Below are 21,723 nucleotides of genomic sequence, written 5' to 3' on the forward strand. Positions count from 1 at the left end.
TAAGATAACAAATTAAAACTAAAACCCCTAATCAATTGTTGCAATTTGCTTAAATATCGTCTTTAAAGACCACAGTTTCATAAGTGTTATTTACGCTTATGGTCACTTAATTACGGCTTTGTTGTTGCGTCACTTAGTTATTGACATTATTTTATGAATGATGTTATTAATGTATTGGTAAAAGTTTAAATACATTAATCACTTTTGTATAAGTCGCTGTGGCCTAGTTGTGAAGGCGTCTGTTTTCTACTTTTTTCTTGACTTTACCGGCGTGGATTCGCACCGTAATAAAACCAAAATACCTTTTTTACTATATTTGATTTTATTTCTCTTAGCATTTTCGATATCATAGAGTAGACCAATGATACAATACGTATTTTCAGGTGCATAACCGGAAAAAAATATTTTTGGTCCAAAAATGATCGCGTCCCTTTAAAGATTAGTCATGATTGTCCTCATTGAATTTATTTTAAAAACGAATGCATGGTAAAAAGGCAAACAAAGATTGTTTTAAGTTTCGACTCAGACTGTGAGTAGCTGCTAAATGAACGGTGAAGTACATTGATAGTATATGTAGTAAGCAGCTTTAAACTACTGAATAAACTTTAAATACAATTTTGAAACATTAATTATATATGTTTTAAGTGTGTGCAGCTTGCTTGCTTTAAGGCCTCGGTTAGGAGGACTTGACACATTTAATACGGTCAGACAACGAATCCGTATAACAAAAATATTACACTGGCGTAGCCTTAATTGTAACTTTATATAAAAAACCCTTCTTCTTCGAAGGGGAATATCTGTATTTTAACCCATGTAAAAGCTTTGTCATAGTATTTCGTAATAAATACAGTCCAATGCAATTTGAGAGTATGTACTGTGATTTTGTTTTAAATTATAATCGAGTGTATGTATTTACGTTGATGAGTTTATCGTTTTCTTTATCACTTACTGATTTAAAATATTTTGGCAATAATGTTTCTCTGTTGGCATATATACCTGCCGAAAGATAACCTGTTAACGTTCGAGAATAGTTTCGTATTAACCACTTAATTTTCGCGATAATTAGCCTGCTATCAATAATTCAAAACGTCTTTCGGTAAGATCTGGTTTACGGCAGAACTAAGCCACAATCATGGTTTCATCCAGAAGATCAATACTGATTCTCATTGTTGAATTATGTTTAAAGACATCGGATGTCATGCATTCATGGTATCAATGGGAAATAAATACGGCTCATCTAGTTTCAAAACAGACTGTAAATAGCTGCTTAATGTATGGAAAGTACATAGTATTAATTTACATAAGCTTAACTGATTTGTACTTAATAGGCCTTGGACACAAGTTTGAATCATCACTGTTATGTGAATTAAGCGTGTGCAGCTATGTTTGCTTAAAATGTACAATGAAAATACAAGGACTAGGCCAGTAGTCTCAAATTCAAAACTAAACCCTGTTTAGAGCCACAAGTCATGGGCCCAGACGGCCGTGAACTAAAGAGACAGACCTGTTATCATCAAATACACAAAAACAAACACCACGGTGACGGATTCTCGTCCACGTTTTATAGGGTCAGATAACGATAAAATCACTTCGTTTGGAAAAGGAACAAAATGCTGCTTTTAAAGATAAAACCCCAGCAAAAGTTTTAAATAGAAGCTCTCTTGGTTAGGCGTAATATATAAGATGTTTGTTTCTGATTTATTTTGGTGCAAAAAGGCTAGGTAGGTCGATTTTTTATTTCTATGAGGAAAATTGTTTCTTTAGATTGTTTTTATTACCGAAACCCATGCATAATATTTCTTAAGAACACCTTAACAATCAGTGTTAGCATCTCTGGTATTGTTTAAAGCTAAAATCCCTTAGTTTTAACCTTTAAAGACAACAAAATTAAACAAATGATAAAAACTATTTCTCAAAATAATAAGGGTCTAGGGTCGATGCCAAAAATAGGGAAGGTCGGGAAATCGCCTTATAACCATTTACAATGTCACGGACAATGCTCTTTTTTTCTGAAATACGTTGTTAACGGTATTAAAATGGTATCATATAAGGGCATTCAGTCGAAATATGAATCTTTCAGTTTCTGTTTATTAATAAAAGTAAAAGAAACACAACCCTTTTTTAACAATTAAGTTAAAAGCAGTTTGTAAAATATAACATATGTGAAAAAGTCCCTTAAAGATACACTTATGGCAATTTCAACATTGTAATTATCCTTAACAGAGCTTAAGATAAGTTTAACCTTATGCTCTCAGCAATTACTACATTATACATGTTATAAGTATATATATATTTTAGAGAGTGTAAGGTTTATCCTTACCGTAGCGTAGGGAAATTTGCGGAAACGATCGTGTTTATCTATCAGGTTTAAACGATGACAGGGCGTTACCCGTTTCGCCACAGGCTTTCATTAAGGCTGTAAAAATAAATGAATTTTATAAGTTAGAATACATACGTTACTGTTTGTACAATACCATATCTTGAAAACAGTTTTTAAACATACATGATACATTCTTCAAACATGTTTATCTTTGTAGCGTCTTCTTGACTTTAAGATATTCGAATAAAAGTTAATAGTGTAAAGCTGTCCTCTTGTTTGTAAAATACAAAATAAACAACAAACCTTTACATATATTTGTTTGTCAGCAATGAATCTAGCAACTTAAACCAATCCCAAATCATATCCCTAGACAATTTGTAATAAGTGTAATAAATGTAACTCACTATCCTGTGAGGTTTATTCGGCGAGTGTAAATACTTCTCATAGGTTATATCTTAACAGAGATATGCTCGATGCAGCTTCGTTGAATGAGAAGTATTCGGTGTATTTATAGCATGCATATGCATTTTCGGATATCTTCTTTTGACGCCATGTGATTGACAATTACGTATTAAAGTATCAACAAACTATGTGTAAATTGAGCTGAAATTCTACACATTGGAAATTGAAATAGTCATAATTTACAAGCACTACCGACCGCTTTGTTTTCAAAATACGTTGGTGGGTGTATTCATCTGTTTAAACTTTTTCATAGTGAAGATTCTTTTGATACCGGTCTTCTTACTTCAATGTTGTTGTGTTTTTTTCTTTTCGCTGTTTAAAGAAACAAACTCAGTTTATTTGTCTTCCAGGAAATGACGCCTCGTCCTGGAGCGGTCACATGGAGATGTACTCCCATCAAATGTTAAGGTCTGATTGGTCCCCTATAGTCAGCCTTGTACCACGACAATATCTGCATTTATCCACCATGAACTGATACAGGTCTGGGCAAGGGGACATTTACATACATGCATGATTGTACGTTGCCCATTTACGGTATTTTGACTACATGTATACATTCGGAATGAGCTCCTTTCTCGGAATTAGCTCGTATATTTGTTAAACCTAATAACAACCGAAATCAAGTATATAATGCTGTGTATAAACCATACATGGCTTTATATATTTTTGCTGCCTTTTAAATCGATTACATGAGTAATGATAGAAACAGTTGTTACTATGAAAACTATTGTAGAGTTTCAAGAAGCACGTTGAAACAATTATCAAAGATTCATTCATGATTGGTTTAAAATTTTCAAATCATATCACAAATATGCCTTATGTTAAATTGATGTGTACCATCCTTCTTTACTAAGTTTTGTCATCTTTTGATGGTCACCGACTTGAAACATGAACGATGCATTAACAAGTGCTTTTAAAACTACAGTGAAAAGAAGTGACTGTTTACATTGCTGTGTAGATTAAATAAAACAGATCAACGACGGACGAAATAAAGGATGTTTCCCATTCGTTATTGTTGAAGACATTCTCAAGATCAAAACCTCTAATGGAAGACAAACGTAACAGGATTAGAAAATAATGCCTATGGACTTTTTTATTTTAGTGTTATCCTCAAATTGTAATTCAATCAGGGGCGCTAAATTTCTAAGATGTTAAGTTTCTTATTTCTGAAGATTCGTTACTAATTGCTAAAGATGACTTATCATGATAAAATAAATTGTTATATATACTGCGCATGCGCAAATAGTTACGCCAACTGTTTGCATATGCAAAGGCACAATTACAGTGTCAACGCTGATATAAACGACGTCCCATTATCTTGCAGTGATTGATCTGTTTCTTTGACATGCACACGGCTAGTTGGTTAGAGTTCATTAAGAAATTTCTTTGTGAATGAGTAAATTTAGGAAGCGCAGCTCAGCGAAGAAATTACTTAATAAATCCTAACCTATACATAACATGTAATAATTATCGCTCAAATTTCATAAAAACACGTAAGTCAAATCTTAATCTAAATTTCAACTCCTTTTACCACGTAACCACATAACATGATTCAAATTTTATATGTTCTTAAAGCGCATTCTCTCATAGATTTTTTTTGGAAAATATGTCAATATTTTAAAGAAAGTCTTTCTCTAGCAAGATTTTTACTTAATGCCTATTAATAGTAATAATATTTTGCACACGCACATTTTTGCTTAAACAATATTTTCTTTAAAATATAAAACATTGATTTGTTATCAACACATTACGTAAGAGAATGCGTTTTAAAAATGGGTAAACGTACATAGTTTTGATCCATGCCGTGCTGTTATGTCAACAAATCAGTAGTGATTGAGATTTAAAAATGACTCGAGTAATTTCGTGAAATTAAGGCATGGCGTTGTATTTAGTATTTTCTTGTGCTCAACTAAAACCTAAGACGCAAATGGACAAATGAGGAAAATCTTTGGCAAACTGAGCGAAGAAATTGCGTTCCAATACAAATTGCTTATTGAACGGACCGTATCATATATAATTTAGTATCATATATTTCTCCCATGTATAAGAATAATCAAAAATGTTATGGGTGTGTTCAACATCTGACATAACAGCTTCGACATAATACAAAGACATATTCTAACATCAACAACAAATAAAATTAAATATTTTATTCAGAAAAACAAAACCACGACCCATTCACAGTCACATGAGAAAGACTACTATACATTAAAAAACGTTGACGACTCATTCAAAACATGAAGTTGTATCTTAAAAGTATTTCAATTCATTCAAAGACGATTGGAAAGTACTAGAACCACTCGAAGCTAACCTTTGGCTCCCGGAAAAACTCAAGACACTTTTGATCATATATTACAGAAACTTAATTAAATTAAAATCATCAAACCAATTTAAAAAAACTGGGTCTCACGTGGCTATACTACTACAAACAAATTGTAACAGAATGGATCCCACGTGGCTATACTACTACAAACCAATTGTAACAGAATGGATCCCACGTGGCTATACTACTACAAACAAATTGTAACAGAATGGATCCCACGTGGCTATACTACTACAAATCAATTGTAACAGAATGGATCCCAACTGGTTATACAACAACAAACCAATTGTAACAGAATGGGTCCCACGTGGTTATACCACTACAAACCAATTGTAACAGAATGGATCCCACGTGGCTATACTACTACAAACCAATTGTAACAGAATGGGTCCCAAGTGGTTAATACTACAAACCAATTGTAACAGAATGGGTCACACGTGGTTATACTACTACAAACCAATTGTAACAGATTGGGTCCCAACTGGTTATACAACAACAAACCAATTGTAACAGAATGGATCCCACGTGGTTAATACTACAAACCAATTGTAACAGAATGGGCCCCACGTGGTTATACTGCTACAAACCAATTGTAACAGAATGGGTCACACGTGGTTATACTACTACAAACCAATTGTAACAGAATGGGTCCCACGTGGTTAATACTACAAACCAATTGTAACATAATGGGTTCCACGTGGTTATACAACTACAAACCAATTGTATCAGAATGGTTCCCACGTGGTTATACTACTACAAACCAATTGTATCAGAATGGGTCCCACGTGGTTATACTACTAGAAACCAATTGTAACAGAATGGGTCCCACGTGGTTATACTTCTACAAACCAATTGTAACATAATGGGTCCCAAGTGGTTAATACTACAAACCAATTGTATCAGAATGTGTCCCACGTGGTTATACTACTACAAACCAATTGTAACAGAATGGGACCCACGTGGTTATACTAATATTACAAACCAATTGTGACAGAATGGGTCCCACGTGGTCATACTACTACAAACCAATTATAACAGAATGGGTCCCACGTGGTTATACTACTACAAATCAATTGTAACATAATGGGTCCCAAGTGGTTATACTACTACAAACCAATTGTAACATAATGGGTCCCACGTGGATATACTACTACAAACCAATTGTAGCAGAATGGGTCCCACGTGGTTAATACTACAAACCAATTTTAACAGAATGGGTCGAACGTAGTAAATACTAAAAACCAATTGTAACAGAATGGGTCCCACGTAATTAATACTACAAACCAATTGTAACAGAATGGGTCACACGTGGTTAATACTACAAACCAATTGTAACAGAATTGGTCACACGTGGTTATACTACTACAAACCAATTGTAACAGAATGGGTCCCACGTGGTTATACTACTACAAACCAATTGTAACATAATGGGTCCCACGTGGTTATACTACTACAAATCAATTATAACAGAATGGGTCCCACATGGTTATACTGCTACAAATCAATTGTAACAGAATGGGTCCCACGTGGTTATACTACTACAAATCAATTGTAACAGAATGGATCCCACGTGGTTATACTACTACAAACCAATTGTAACAGAATGGGTCCCACGTGGTTATACTACTACAAACCAATTGTAACAGAATGGGTCCCACGTGGTTATACTACTACAAATCAATTGTAACAGAATGGATCCCACGTGGTTATACTACTACAAATGAATTGTAACAGAATGGGTCCCACGTGGTTATACTGCTACAAATCAATTGTAACAGAATGGGTCCCACGTGGTTATACTGCTACAAATCAATTATAACAGAATGGGTCCCACATGGTTATACTGCTACAAATCAATTGTAACAGAATGGGTCCCACGTGGTTATGCTACTACAAATCAATTGTAACAGAATGGATCCCACGTGGTTATACTACTACAAATGAATTGTAACAGAATGGGTCCCACGTGGTTATACTACTACAAACCAATTGTAACAGAATGGGTCCCACGTGGTTATACTACTACAAATCAATTGTAACAGAATGGATCCCACGTGGTTATACTACTACAAACCAATTGTAACAGAATGGGTTCCACGTGGTTATACTACTACAAACCAATTGTAACAGAGTGGGTCCCACGTGGTTATACTACTACAAACCAATTGTAACAGAATGGGTCCCACGTGGTTATACTACTACAAATCAATTGTAACAGAATGGGTCCCACGTGGTTATACTACTACAAACCAATTGTAACAGAGTGGGTCCCACGTGGTTATACTAATACAAACCAATTGTAACAGAATGGGTTCCACGTGGTTATACTACTACAAACCAATTGTAACAGAGTGGGTCCCACGTGGTTATACTACTACAAACCAATTGTAACAGAATGGGACCCACGTGGTTATACTACTACAAATCAATTGTAACAGTCCCACGTGGTTATACTACTACAAATCAATTGTAACAGAATGGGTCCCACGTGGTTATACTACTACAAATCAATTGTAACAGAATGGATCCCACGTGGTTATACTACTACAAACCAATTGTAACAGAATGGGTCCCACGTGGTTATACTGCTACAAATGAATTGTAACAGAATGGGTCCCACGTGGTTATACTGCTACAAATGAATTGTAACAGAATGGGTCCCACGTGGTTATACTACTACAAATCAATTGTAACAGAATGGATCCCACGTGGTTATACTACTACAAACCAATTGTAACAGAATGGGTTCCACGTGGTTATACTACTACAAACCAATTGTAACAGAGTGGGTCCCACGTGGTTATACTACTACAAACCAATTGTAACAGAATGGGACCCACGTGGTTATACTACTACAAATCAATTGTAACAGAATGGATCCCACGTGGTTATACTACTACAAACCAATTGTAACAGAATGGGTTCCACGTGGTTATACTACTACAAACCAATTGTAACAGAGTGGGTCGCACGTGGTTATACTACTTCAAACCAATTGTAACAGAATGGGTCGCACGTGGTTATACTACTACAAACCAATTGTAACAGAATGGGTCCCACGTGGTTATACTACTACAAACCAATTGTAACAGAATGGGTCCCACATGGTTATACTACTAAAAACCAATCGTAACAGAATGGGTCCCACGTGGTTATACTACTACAAACCAATTGTAACAGAATGGGTCCCACGTGGTTGTACTACTACAAACCAATTGTAACAGAATGGGTCCCACGTGGTTATAATACTTCAAACCAATTGTAACAGAATGGGTCCCACGTGGTTAATACTACAAACCAATTGTAACAGAATGGGTCCCATGTGGTTATCCGACAAAGAAGAGAGTTCAACGAAATAGGTCGCACGTGGCCATTCCAAAATAAACGGAGTGTAACGGAATGGGTCCCACGTGGGTATCGGAAAATAAACGGAGTTTAACAGAATGTTTCTCACGTGGATTTCCGACACTGAACGGAGTTGAAGAAAAATGTATCCGACAAGGAACGAATGGTAACGGAATGATTCCCACGTGGGTATCCAACATGAACTGATCAATTGGTAAATGCGCTAATACGAAAACAGATTATATATACGTGCCAACCGTCTCACGGTACAAATTGTTTCAGTTGATTGCAAAAGAACATGAACAAACAATAATACTAATTCAAAGTTTTAGGTATATGTTTTAACAATAAAATAAGCAATTTAAATTTAACAAAATAACTACGACCAAGTTTTTTCTTTCGGGTCATGAGATTTAATTGTAAACTATTTAATATAAAAATCAACGAATCGTTATTAAACGGTGATCAAACCATTCGTATCCCTCGCTTGTCAGATTGTTTGAGTTAAGTGTTTATTTAGCAAAACACTAAAGATAACTATATCTTTATATTGATTGTCGACTGTGGTTATACAAAAATCAACATAAATAAGAAAACCTTATGCATATTAAGTACAATTATATCAGTTTGTAAATACGATCAATTGCTCTTATTAAAATAAAGATGTATGTTTACATACCCTTAAACGCGCAATTTATTCAGTTATCCGTGATACTCATATAAGTGTGGCAAATAACAATAAAACTTCCGCAATGTTATATAGGTCAATGACATATGAAATGGGAGCATGAAAAGGCAAACAGATCATAGATAAGCTAATAAAATATAATGAAAGCGCTGACAGGCTGTATGCGCGACAAGCGTGATTTTACTTTTTTAAACTGTTACCGATAAATTCCTGTCACTACCTCAAATGGGTAAATTAGATTGATGTTTTTTTGATACAATTAGCTAGTTTTATAACAGTAACTGATAAACCTATATGTACTATGATAAATGAGCATTGCTTTCATCTGGCAAGTTTATTGCTAGTGTCAAGTTACGTAAATGAAACCCGATACTGCCTAAGGACGTGTTGACTATTTAAAGTAGGTAAACTAAGTCAGGGTCCTTTAGGCAACACAATACTATTGTCTGCGTCGGCTCCACATACACAAAAAACAAGATTTATTTAAGATTCTTCGACTTGCTTTAAAATTCATATTAGCGATTAAATCTTCTGAATCTATTTTAAGAAATTGGTCCTTTAATTAAAACTATTTTAAACCGCATTACACCATGCGTCCTCTTTATATAACCCCGGCGCATTAATCATTTAAAATGAAATGTTAAAAAGTAGATCTGACTATACCTGATTTCGATTTGCGAAACTTAAGTATGTAGGTATACGACCTACAGCCTAAAAACATTAGTCACGCTTTGGTAGCACCAAATCGAAAAGGTTCCTCTTAAGCGGGAGAATATCAAAGAAATGGCTATATCATTCAAAAGAACTATCTAAAAAGTAGGGATAAAATTGAAACCGCGTATTCAAGTATTATTTATTTGTATAGAACCAAATGACGAAGTCTCAAATTCAACTAATTTTGAATTGTTCATGCAATGTCCTTAATAATGTCTTTAAATTTAATAAATAAAAAAGGGTGATACTTTTACAACAATGTGTCATAGATTTATTATTCTTGCATTGTGCACAATTACAAATTTACATCTAAACATCTAAATATTATTGGCAATTCCTTATATAACTTTATAGTATTGATCCGGAATAAAATTATAAAAGCTATGAATAAGGGAGATTTTACATTCAAGTTTCTAAAGTTTAAGCTCTCACAAGGCTCACATTTTTACATTGTCATCTATCTGTTTAGTAAAAATGAACTGCGAATCAACAATAAACAATTAAAATAAATGCGAACAATATATTTCGTAGTTGAACATCCGATTTACCATTGTTGCAAGTATCTTGTTCACATCGCACACACTGGACCTCTAAAATGTGTAAACTATTCTGTAGCTGAGTATTAACTGTTAAAGAACGGTTACCAACATTATATGGTTGTATAAAACATATATACAGAAATTGAAACGTCGTTTATCATTTGTTATATGACATTGTTTTTATCTAGTCAAAACACAACATTGAAATAGACAATGACGTCATCATCCTTTGTGTGTTATTAAAGGATTGATCGCAATTTTACTGTATGAACGCGAGCGATTCGTATTTAAATAAATTTGTCTTTTAATTTGAACGTTTTAAACCGCATAACATCATGCTTCTCATTTTGTTATCCGGTGCATAAATTCTTTAAACATAGCATATCAAACGTAGATCTGAATATAACTTGTATCTTTAAATACGATTTTTCATTTGGTTGCTTGCCCTCCTGTGTTCGCATAACATGAACACAAGAAAAAAATGCTCTCTTGCATTCATACAGCATAAACGCAGGAAAAAATGCTGCGTTATCACAGCATAAGAACGTTTATCGTTTCCGACCGTAAGATTTTGAAGGCATTTAAGGGCGCTAATGGACTATCATATTATAACAAGCACTTTCATGACTGACGTCATTATCACGAATATGAAAATAGCCGACTTATAGGGAAAAAAGACACATTGTCAAGCAAACCTTTCTTCTATCAGTCTGAGAATTATTGATGAAAGAAAACTTAGTTTTACCATAAGTAACACTCCCCGTGATACAGTAGTGACTATTAACGGGAAAATGTAAAAACTGATGCGAAAATAGTCCAATGTAAACACAGTTTTATTTCAACTTTTGAATAAAAGCAATGATGACGTGTAAATGCAAAATCACGAACAAAGGTTTGTAATTTAAATTAACTGTCATCGTTATTGATATCTGCAGATTTTAGGAAGATTCACAATTACTGCCTTAAACATAAGTTCCCTTTGGATTTGAAACAGTTTGTGTGTCCTCAACCTCTCATTTTTCAAACATTTATTAATTTACACTAACGAAGACATCGCGAACAACAAGCTATTAGACTAAAAACATACATGCATGTATCCTGCATAACTGTAAATAGCTGTCTATAAATATATTTTGGGAAACCTATCAACGGAAGGTTGCAAGACTAAGCATTTTAAGCTTAAACTAGATTATAAGTATTCAAAGTTAAGTCTAGGGTTGTTCATATACATACTCTTGTTGCAATACATGTAAATGGCAAACATGATTTAAAATGTGAAAAACGATATTCAACAATTAACTGAGTGTAACTGAATATTTCAATAAATGGTGTCGGACGATTTACAGTGTGTTGTGGACTTTGTATGCATCGGTTAATAACTAATTGAATTTTGGCCTGGGCTATTTCGGCCCACTTTTGTATCATGGACGGAGGTAGAATTATGTTGATGATGAATAATTTTTAACAACAATAATTATTCATCTTTGCAATATTCAGGACAAACACAACCGTCCATAGTACTGTTAGTTCGAATAGGGACATTAAATAAACCAACCGCAAGTCAACCGACAAAGTTATTATACAGTTCGTTATACGTTACTTATATGCTCCAATATAATTATAAGAAAAATCCAAACGTTTATTGGTGTGTTAAACATATGACACTAAAACATCTTGGAAAGAAAATAAAAAGAATAAATATTCTAACATAACATTCAATAAAGATGATCTATTTAACTAAGACGAAGAACTCCCATGACTCATTTACGTCATATGCGAATGACAACTTTAAATAAAACAAAAACCGTTGACATCTCATTGACATCACGAGGATGTACTTTCATGTTTTGTGAAATATTTGTTAGTTTGTAAGTCAAACCATTACAACAAACCCTTGAAATGTTTCAATATAACACTCAAAGATTAATCAAAAGTATTATAACTTGACACTTAAATTGAGCTGCCGGAAAACAATCAAGATTCGCGCTGATAACAGAAAACAAATGTATCAAGTATCTGCGAGAATTATAAGTGTCGATTTTAAGTGTCAGTTTAAAATATTAAGAGTACCCATTGAGTTTATATGAATGGACGTTTTACAGCGTGTGACATCGAACTCATAAATTCCATGTGAAATGGAAATAAAATATTTGTTTCAATGATAAACCATCATAGACGTATCTATTTCAGGCTTTAAATAACAACAAAATACGTGCGAATGAAACTTTTCAAGTAGCTGTATGGTGTTTGCTCTTAAAAATCAATAAGACAAAGTTAAAACATTGATTTTCCACCCTAACCTCTGTTAGTGAGTCCTTTAAAGAAAAGAGACAGAAGAGTTGAGCTCATGGTTCGTTTTACTCTTCTCATTTCACAGAAAAAAATAAAAGTAAACATTTAATGACAATGTCGTAAGTATTTTTTCAACAGCTATAGCGTCAGCATTTATAATATGAAAATCATAGGATGGACATTTAGCAAACAGGTTTTTGCTCAGTTTAAATATACACTTTGTACAAGATTATATACAAATTATAGTACAATTATTACATCGGTATACCATCCGATGTGTAATTGAATATTATCTAACAAAATGTATAACGAAAGAAATCATATGTATGGAGATCTAACAGTTCACTGCAAGACATGTCAGAGTAATATAATACCACAAATCCCTGCACATACACAAGAGACAGCTTGGAGTTAAACATATTTCAGATCAAACAATGCAATTGCGGCGGCGAAAATAAATTGGAAAACCACCAGACATGTCTTTCCATTTCTTTTCAATCACTTTAGAACCAGGCACAGCTTTCATTTTTTTCATCGTTTGAAGAGCTATGTGCATTCAAAACATTCCAGTTTGGTGTCATGTCTCTTAATGACTTGCATTGCTGGTCTCCTCGGTAGAACGGTATCAGGTGTATTCAACAGACAATGGTTTTTCCCAATGTTGCTTTCAGGTCCTCTACAAGAACACACCAAGATTTACTCACAGATTCTAAATCCACATCCGTGAGAATGACAATGAATATCTTCCTTTTCCCTCTAGGTTCGATTCTACTCATCACCGCAATGTCTATTTGAAACTCACACCAAGCGTCCCTAATCAAATTGTTCGAAACAACAACAATGACATTCTTTGAGGCGTTTATAGCCCCAAAAAAGCATCAACTTTAGAATCCCCTACACCGCCTTGTCTGTCCCATAAAAAAAGTTTAAATTGTAGTTTCTCTTCCACTAATATCCGTAAATCTTTAAAAACGAACTTACTGTCATCTTCATTGTAAATAACGTATGCGTCGTAAAGAACTCTAGTTTCTTCAATCAGTTGTTGTCCTTCCGGATCTGCAAACCTTCGTATTCGTTTGCAGCTTTTCTTACATCTATGCCAACAAAACTGAATGTACCATCGATTCGAAAATGATAAGATTCCGATAACAGAAACAACAAAGCCTGTGCATTCACTGGTTATATACACAAATATATTTACACAGTCTATGGCCGAAAGATGGAAGTTCACGACTTCTTTTCTTTTCATTTCTGGTGGCGAGTGGCAAAGATACGTGTGTGGCCATCCAATAAGTCTTATATGTTGTTGAAAAAAGCCTTGTGATCCATTATCTGATATTTCACTTCGAAACCTTGAGCTTACATCGCACGAACAGTCAAAAATATTGCATCCAAAATTCACTGCTTTTAAATATGTCAAAACTTGCTCTGGTAAAGTAGTGTTGTTTTTTGAAAACGAAATTTGATTATGGGCGGCAGAAAGATATGTGATTCTGCTGTTATAGATTATGTTTGGCTGGAAATAGATACTTTCAAATCCATTGTGGTCGATAACTGTATAATGAAGTTTTTCAAAAGATGTAAATAATTCGTATGGAAACTCGATCAGTCTTACACGTTTTAGCGCAAGAACCTCTAGATGTTTTAAATGAGCTAACGATGAGAAAAATGCTGTCTTGTTCACGACATGATTATGAGATTCCTAACACCTTTACATCCGCTAAACATCCTTTCAGAACTTTCGTTAGTAAAGTATATGAAATTTCTATTCAAGTTCAGCTCTTTAAGATCATTTAATTTAAATGCATTTTCGTCTATAGTAGCCAGTCCATGAATCTGCCCATCAATATGTAACACTTTGAGCTTTGGAAACTGAGCAAACATATTATTATGTAATATTCCGATTGCATTCTTACTTAGGTACAATTCTTTAAGATTTTTTAGACATTTAGTGGAATTATCTGTTTAAAAGATTATGTGATTATAGCTCAGGTCCAAGCGCTGTATGCTTATAGTTTCGTTACTAGAGTTGTCACACAACTGTGGCATAAATGTCATAAATTGGTTATCACTTAAATCAAGATATTCCAGATGCGGTGGATACATTCCTTCAGTTACATCAAACGACTTCATCCAGTTCATCTTAAGAATAAGGTGTTTAGGGAAGCCAAGTGTGTTATACTTTTTATGATAATCGTCTGTATGTTGTTATCAGACAGATCTAGAATTTCGAGTTTATTCGGACAACTCCAAGACTCTTCCTGTATAGTAGAAATGAAATTCCTTGACACGTTTAATGTTGTAAGGTTAGGAAACAAACCTCTACCGTTGTTGTAGCAAAAATCTATTTCAGTTGGAAAAAGTCTGTTATTACTCATATCCAACCACGACAATTGATTCAGTTGCGTTCTATTTTCACTGAAATGACTAATAATGTTATCAGCCAAAGATAATGTTTCCAAGTTATCAATAATATTTACCAGCTCTGGTCTAAATATGACCATAGCATTTCTGGTTAGTCTAAGGGTTGCTAGCTTCACCAAGCCTTGAAACACGATATTTGAGAAATTCAGTTGACTGAATCGCATGCCTTCAATAACCAGAGTAAGATTTCCTCGGCTTCTAATTCCCGCAAAAGCTTCCATTAACTGTGTGTTGTGCTTATGTGTGCTGTCACAAAAGAAAACCTCACTCAGCGATTTAAATTGACGAAACGTATCGTTTTTCATATACCAAATTTCATTGTGTATGGAATGGAATCTCTGCACTCTGACATTTCGTGGAAATGTGTCCATTGATAGTTTCTGGAAAATACATTTCTCAACGATAAGTGATCTTATGCTATCTGGAAGATTTTCTTGACTCATAGTTTGTCCTATTTTATTTCCGTTACAGTAAACATTATATTGGGAGTCTTCTGACAATGGCTCACACTTTCAAAATGTCGAACGTGGGCATTTTGTGCATACTTGTAAAACTAGACATATATCAATAATGAGAGAGTAATATATCGATCGTCCCATGGCGTTATTTCACATTAAGCTCTTCCAAACTTTAGTCACGCTGTTGAACTCTCAGATGACTGAAAAAAGATACACGAAAAGTTATAATGATCACGTGTCAGTCCAATTTTTTTTTGAATCAGTGAACTCTTGTTTTGTTTACCGTTGCAATGCAATGCATTTACCCCATATATTAATCATAAAGATATTTCGATGTCTATATAAGTTGTCCTTTTTGTATTTTGACGTTTTGAACTCTAGTACACGTATTAACATACAGTATGCAAGGCTCTATTTGTTGCACCTATGAAACATATAGGGTAAGTAAGAAAGTACATATTTTTGTTTTGAATATCATAGAAGACAGGTACAAAAAGGAATACATGACTGGTCTGAAAATAGATTGGACCGTAAGGATCATGATATTTTGGTAATATTTTCAAATATAAATTCTTGAAGAAAATACTAACACAAGCAATATAATTAACCTTTCAACAAAGTATCAAAGGGGGGATAGTCTTACATTATGCACAAACATACGTAATCATCTATATATCTTATTAGTTTTAACTTTGTTAATAGCTTTTGATTAATGCCATTGAAAACAAACATGTTAACACAACTATGAACAAGCAAAAATAACTTCGAAATAACTTGCATAGACGTTATCAGTCCAACATTGTGCATATTCCCATTGCCAGCCATCTATTTTTATAAAAGTGAATTGCATTCCAATTATTAATCATATATGAGATCAATATATTATCAGGGGTAATCGCTTTAGAACGGTTTTGTAAATTTTATTTTTATCAAAACAAACGTTCACTGGGGGTTAAAGTAGTTTATGAGTATTGAACCTCACCCTTGCCCGAACATACTAGGACGACCGCCCTGGACCAGTCATTAGAACAAGCGTTTACTTGGGGTTAACTAGTTTATAAGTATTGTACCGCATACTTAGGTGTAACCGCTTCTGAGCAGTCAATAAAAAGGAGCGCACTGAGGGTTTAAACTAGTTTATGAGTACTCAACCTCTCACTTGCCCCAACATTGGTGTTACCACCTTGGAGCAGTCAATAAAAAGGAGTTCACTGAGGGTTTAAACTAGTTTATAAGTACTCAACCTCTCACTTGCCAAAACATTGCGGTAACCATCTTGGAGCAGTCAATAAAAAGGAGTTCACTGAGGGTTTAAACTAGTTTATAAGTACTCAGCCTCTCGCTTGCCAAAACATTGCGGTAACCATCGTGGAGCAGTCAATAAAAAGGAGCTCACTGAGGGTTTAAACTAGTTAATGAGTAATCAGTCCAAAACATTGGGGTTACCGCCTTGGAACGTTTAAAAAACAGGCTTCACTGGAGATTAAATTAGTTAATGAGTATTTAACCTCACACTTTTCCAAAATTTGTCAACAAAGTGTATTTTATATAATAGGATTCTATTATAAATATAATTAATGGTCACAAACAAAGACATTACGAACAACAACTAAGTAATGTGTATGCAATATATGAACAAATCAGTTCTTATTTATAATTCACGGCAATTATAATGATTAAAAGTGAAATAAAACTTAAAATAAAACTATTATGTCCATTCGTTGGAAAACCCCAGGCGGCACATTCCGACACACACATTTTATCAGACGTGTAACAGAATGGTCCGATGTTGGTATTCGACGATTAAAACATGCCACTAAGCTATCCGAAAATAAACGGAGTGTAACCGATAGGAGTTTGAAAACAGGATAAATGTATCATTTTAAATTGAAAAAGGTAATTTTACACACCGTTCAAGGTGCATTTCTATTCAAATTATCCATTAACTATTTTTTCATATGATATTGAATATTTTAAAGCAGGGGTGGTATACTTGTGTTAATCTTCCGCAATGGCATAGGTCAATTTTATTGAACTATAGTCATGAGAAAACAGGAGTATGTCGATGAATGCGGTAATTAAATATCAAATAAAATAAGTTAAAATGTTGATTCACGAATAATGTTTTATAAACCAATACACCGTTAAACGCTGCTATTTTCTCACAGTATTTAAAGTGACACTCATATTCAAATTCAATACAGACGCAACTATCACAAACATTTATTTTGAGAGATAAACCTTAAACTACTTATTAACGAATGCTCTTTTGAAAATCATTATTAACTAATAACAAATTATGACTGTGTATTTACTGGCTGAAAACGCAAAAATATTAAATGATTGGTGAATGCTAAAAGATTTACTCTGATCTACTATCATTTCATATTGTTGAAATACCGTGTATTCTGCACCTTTCTTTCAAATTAAACTCAGTATCCCTCATAAGAACCATTGTTTTTTACATTTATTTATCCTTCTTGGTATATAAAAACAATTATATTAATTGTGGGCATTCTATTTGGGAGTAAGAGTGCATCTTTAAGTTATAAAATTACCAATACTGTATAGGTGAAGGTTACATGGGAAATGTTATCGCATTGATGAAATGATGGAGGGTATCGAAAACTAACCCTAACCTTAATTTTACGTTATTCAAATATCGAATCCCATAAATACTCGATTTAATTTCCAATGTAACTCGTATGAACTGCATATACCATTATATTAGGCATAACTATTGCAATAAATTCTAATCAGATGTTGATGCCTTGTGAACTTATGGTGAAGCCAAAAGGCTGTGAAAACAACGATTGATTAAATCTAAATATTCACACCGCGTTGAAAGTTTGTAGGGAAGGAAAGCCTATCCTATATAGAGAACGCGGTGGTCTTCGTCAGCAAACCATATGGTTCAGATTGCAAAACAATATGGCCAAGTAGGCTTTTAAACTCATAAAAAAAGTCTGAAACGCATAGAACCACGCACAATATATTAATAATGAAATCAAACATATATCAATTTTAAGCTACTTTGAACAATAGCTGCGTGGCCACAAATTCCACAGTTTAAAAGCTTCAAAATATCGCCAATACCTTTTCATCTGTACCTAATTCATATGCATTTTTTGCTTTGATTAGTAAAGTCAAATGAGATAAAAAAAAAACGGCATTGGAATTAAAAAAAAGCAACAACAATGGCATCAAACTATACTGTGCGCCTTTGAATTGGTTACTGTAAGGGAACCAGGGCCTTGTTTCACTAATTATCGTAAGGTCGTATTCTTCCAAGCGTTATCCAATTTTTGGCGTAAACTTTGTTTCAAAACCAATATAAAATGAACATGTATCGCATAGTTTCATTGCGTAGCTTTAAGGGTGTCCCCGGGCACCCTTCAGCAGCATAAGGTTCACGATTAAGATACCGTATTTAATCAAAGCACTGAAAGTATTGAACGACTGGGGGAATGGTATAGTGCGTGTGGAGACTGATTCTGATGACGCAGGGAATAGCAGTGGTGATGGCGATATGAGGTAAACATCAATCGAAATAACTTCAACACTAGACATAACACTGACTTATGTGTAAGTACTGTTGATACAAATTCTTTGCTAGAAGTGTGGTTGTAATTGAAAATTGTGCGATAATGTTATATATCGTTACGAAAGATGATGTGAATACGATTGGTCCGTGAATTCTGAAAACAAATAGTAATAGTAATTATTAACTTACATTACAAACGTTGCAAGTACTAAACTTTGAATGATGCATGATATGAAAGCAATAATACAGTTTGGAAGAAGTTGCTCCAAAATATATTGGCTTGCAAATGATCTATAAATCATCCACTCGTACGAACTTGGAACCATGCTTTCTATCGTTATGCAAACCCCCATCTGCTATCACAAATTGTATATCACTGGCATCTCGCAATTACCTCTTCAATGCTTTACATAATTTAAGTTAATCTTGACAACCACTATTCAGTGCTTTGATTTCTAGAGAACAGTCACGAATATGCAGACAGCAAGGAGTCGGCACTGGTGAAATCGATTTCCGAACATGCCAACATTTGAATGCGATTAATCGTCGATTTACACCTTAATGCACTACATTATTGCTTCTCTAGATTAATATCTAAAATTAAGAAATTTTTCATTGACTCAATAACCAACGAGAAGCTGTTGTCACCATTGCATTTGCGGTTCTTCCGGCGGCGCACTTCCAAAATATGACAAGGATCAGATCAATTGTAATGCATTTGTCTATTTATAATACTTGCTTGAACAAAAGTCGAATAAATAAAATTTTCGATTTTTTACCGAGGTCTTGACAGTTGTACTAATATCCTTCCTTTTCATCACTCCCAACCACTCCTGTTTTCTGTCGACATTTTTTGGTTAAAAATAAAATTTTAAAAATGGCAATATTTGAATGGCAATGTATGTTTTTTGCCACAAATTGACATTTTCTATTAGTTGTTTGTTATTTCGTTATTTGTTACTGAATCATATAATACTCAAGTGTTTCCTTCCTTACCTATGTAAGGCATCATTATCTGATTATAGGATGTCCTGGGTGTTTTTGGCCACAACATAAGGGTTGAAGGGAGACCATTCGTACTGATTATTTATCAAACTTTCTCGTTTTAATGTGGATGCACGTATGAAAGCGATCTCATTCAGCTGCGTCTTTGAAACATGATTTAATGTCCGTGGCAATTTCCAGAAGGCGGAGACATCCGTTACAATCGACTTTACATATCTTACGACAGCCTCAACACAAAACAGTAGAGAAGCTACATGGACGCAGGTTTATACAATGTCTCGCAATGATTAAACCATCTTTCTCTGCAATTATCCAGGGACGGAGTGTTTTTTGCTTAGTCATGGTGAATTGAGAACCCGCAATCACCTTTAAACGTTACATGATCTGACAGCTTACTGCATCAGTGCTAAACCTTTACACAATTTGTGGCAATATTTTTAATATGGGATAACAGTTTGAATTTAGTAATATGATAAAAAACCTCTAAATTTAAGGCGTCCTACCACAATTACATAGTAAAACAGTGGTATTACTGTCTCTTCACCGTTAGATGGGATATTCCATGACACTAAAATTTTGAGGGAAAAGCAGATGTTTTTTAGCAAAATTGTATTGAACTTCAAACAAGTCGTTGAGAAACAACATAAATTTCAGCCATGGTGTTGGTAAATATATCTTATTTAGATATTAACATCTAAATGAAATAAGAATATTGAAAAACAACAGACAGTCACGACATATTGATTTTGTCGTTGAACACATCAGCTAACATCACTAACAAAGCCAAGGCCCTTGTAGCATCTTAACTGTTTCCTTGTGTAAGGACGATCGGTAAATATCAGATAATCGATAATGTCAAATATGTGGCGCTTGGCAGAAGCTTTCATCAGTAGACCACACAACAATTTCGTAGGGGTCTTGACCGTGAATAACAGTTATGTTGTCATTATAACGCTGTTTTTTTTAAATCATCCAATCCATCCCGATATAGTAACTATCCCACCACAATTAATAGACGCATCGTTTACTTGCCTGCTTGGCTTTTTGTATAAGATAACACTGTTTTTGGCTTAATGATCGCCATTTTGACCGGTTTGCGCACTTTTCTACTAGTCCATTACATTTCGCTTCATTCCGTCGCCAAACCTTCAAAATGAGACGGTGTTTTTTTATTAAATAATTTGATTCAAGGCTGTTGCGAATGTTAACCAAATGAAATGCAATCATATGGATACCATTTGCTCATTCAATGAACATTCTTTTTAAAAACCGATCCAACAATTCGAATATTTAAAACCACTGATTGCAATGAATAATGATCATTCAGTTTCGACTTTCGACACCGTACACACTTCTCTGACAAATATGGTCGAACCAACAGACTTAGGCAGTAAAAAACAAAAACACAGTGTAAATGTGATTTTAGTCTTTTGTTTCGCTGTTTAAGTAATGCTTATGAAAATGCACTGATCTTTAGTCGTAACGACAAGTACGATAGCAGGAGTTTTAAGTTTCTTAAGATGCTTGATGGAGACAGATACTCCATATTTCACTTACTTGGACTTTGAACAGTACGTAATTGCAAGCATGCATTAGTTACCCTATTTGA

The 21,723-nt window shown here is 34.2% G+C and overlaps 1 protein-coding gene across 4 annotated transcripts in view; it reads right to left on the reverse strand.

Annotated features, from left to right (window-relative positions):
- The window catches only part of LOC128206164 (toll-like receptor 2), a 34,194-nt gene that overhangs the window by 11,101 nt on the left and 1,370 nt on the right, over window positions 1-21,723 (reverse strand). The window contains exons 1-2 of one of the 4 annotated variants that reach the window (XM_052908464.1): window positions 9,130-9,177; window positions 2,321-2,416 (exon numbers count right to left, since the gene is read on the reverse strand). The exons of 1 other annotated variant lie outside the window; for it this stretch is intronic. The gene's annotated coding sequence lies outside the window, so the exon portion shown is untranslated. Of the gene's footprint in view, window positions 1-2,320; window positions 2,417-2,623; window positions 2,805-9,129; window positions 9,178-21,723 lie in introns of those variants that run through there. 2 more of the 4 variants (XM_052908463.1, XM_052908462.1) reach the window with 2 other exon arrangements.

Source organism: Mya arenaria, chromosome 10 (genome assembly GCF_026914265.1).
Source record: "Mya arenaria isolate MELC-2E11 chromosome 10, ASM2691426v1".
Lineage (NCBI taxonomy): Eukaryota > Metazoa > Mollusca > Bivalvia > Myida > Myidae > Mya > Mya arenaria.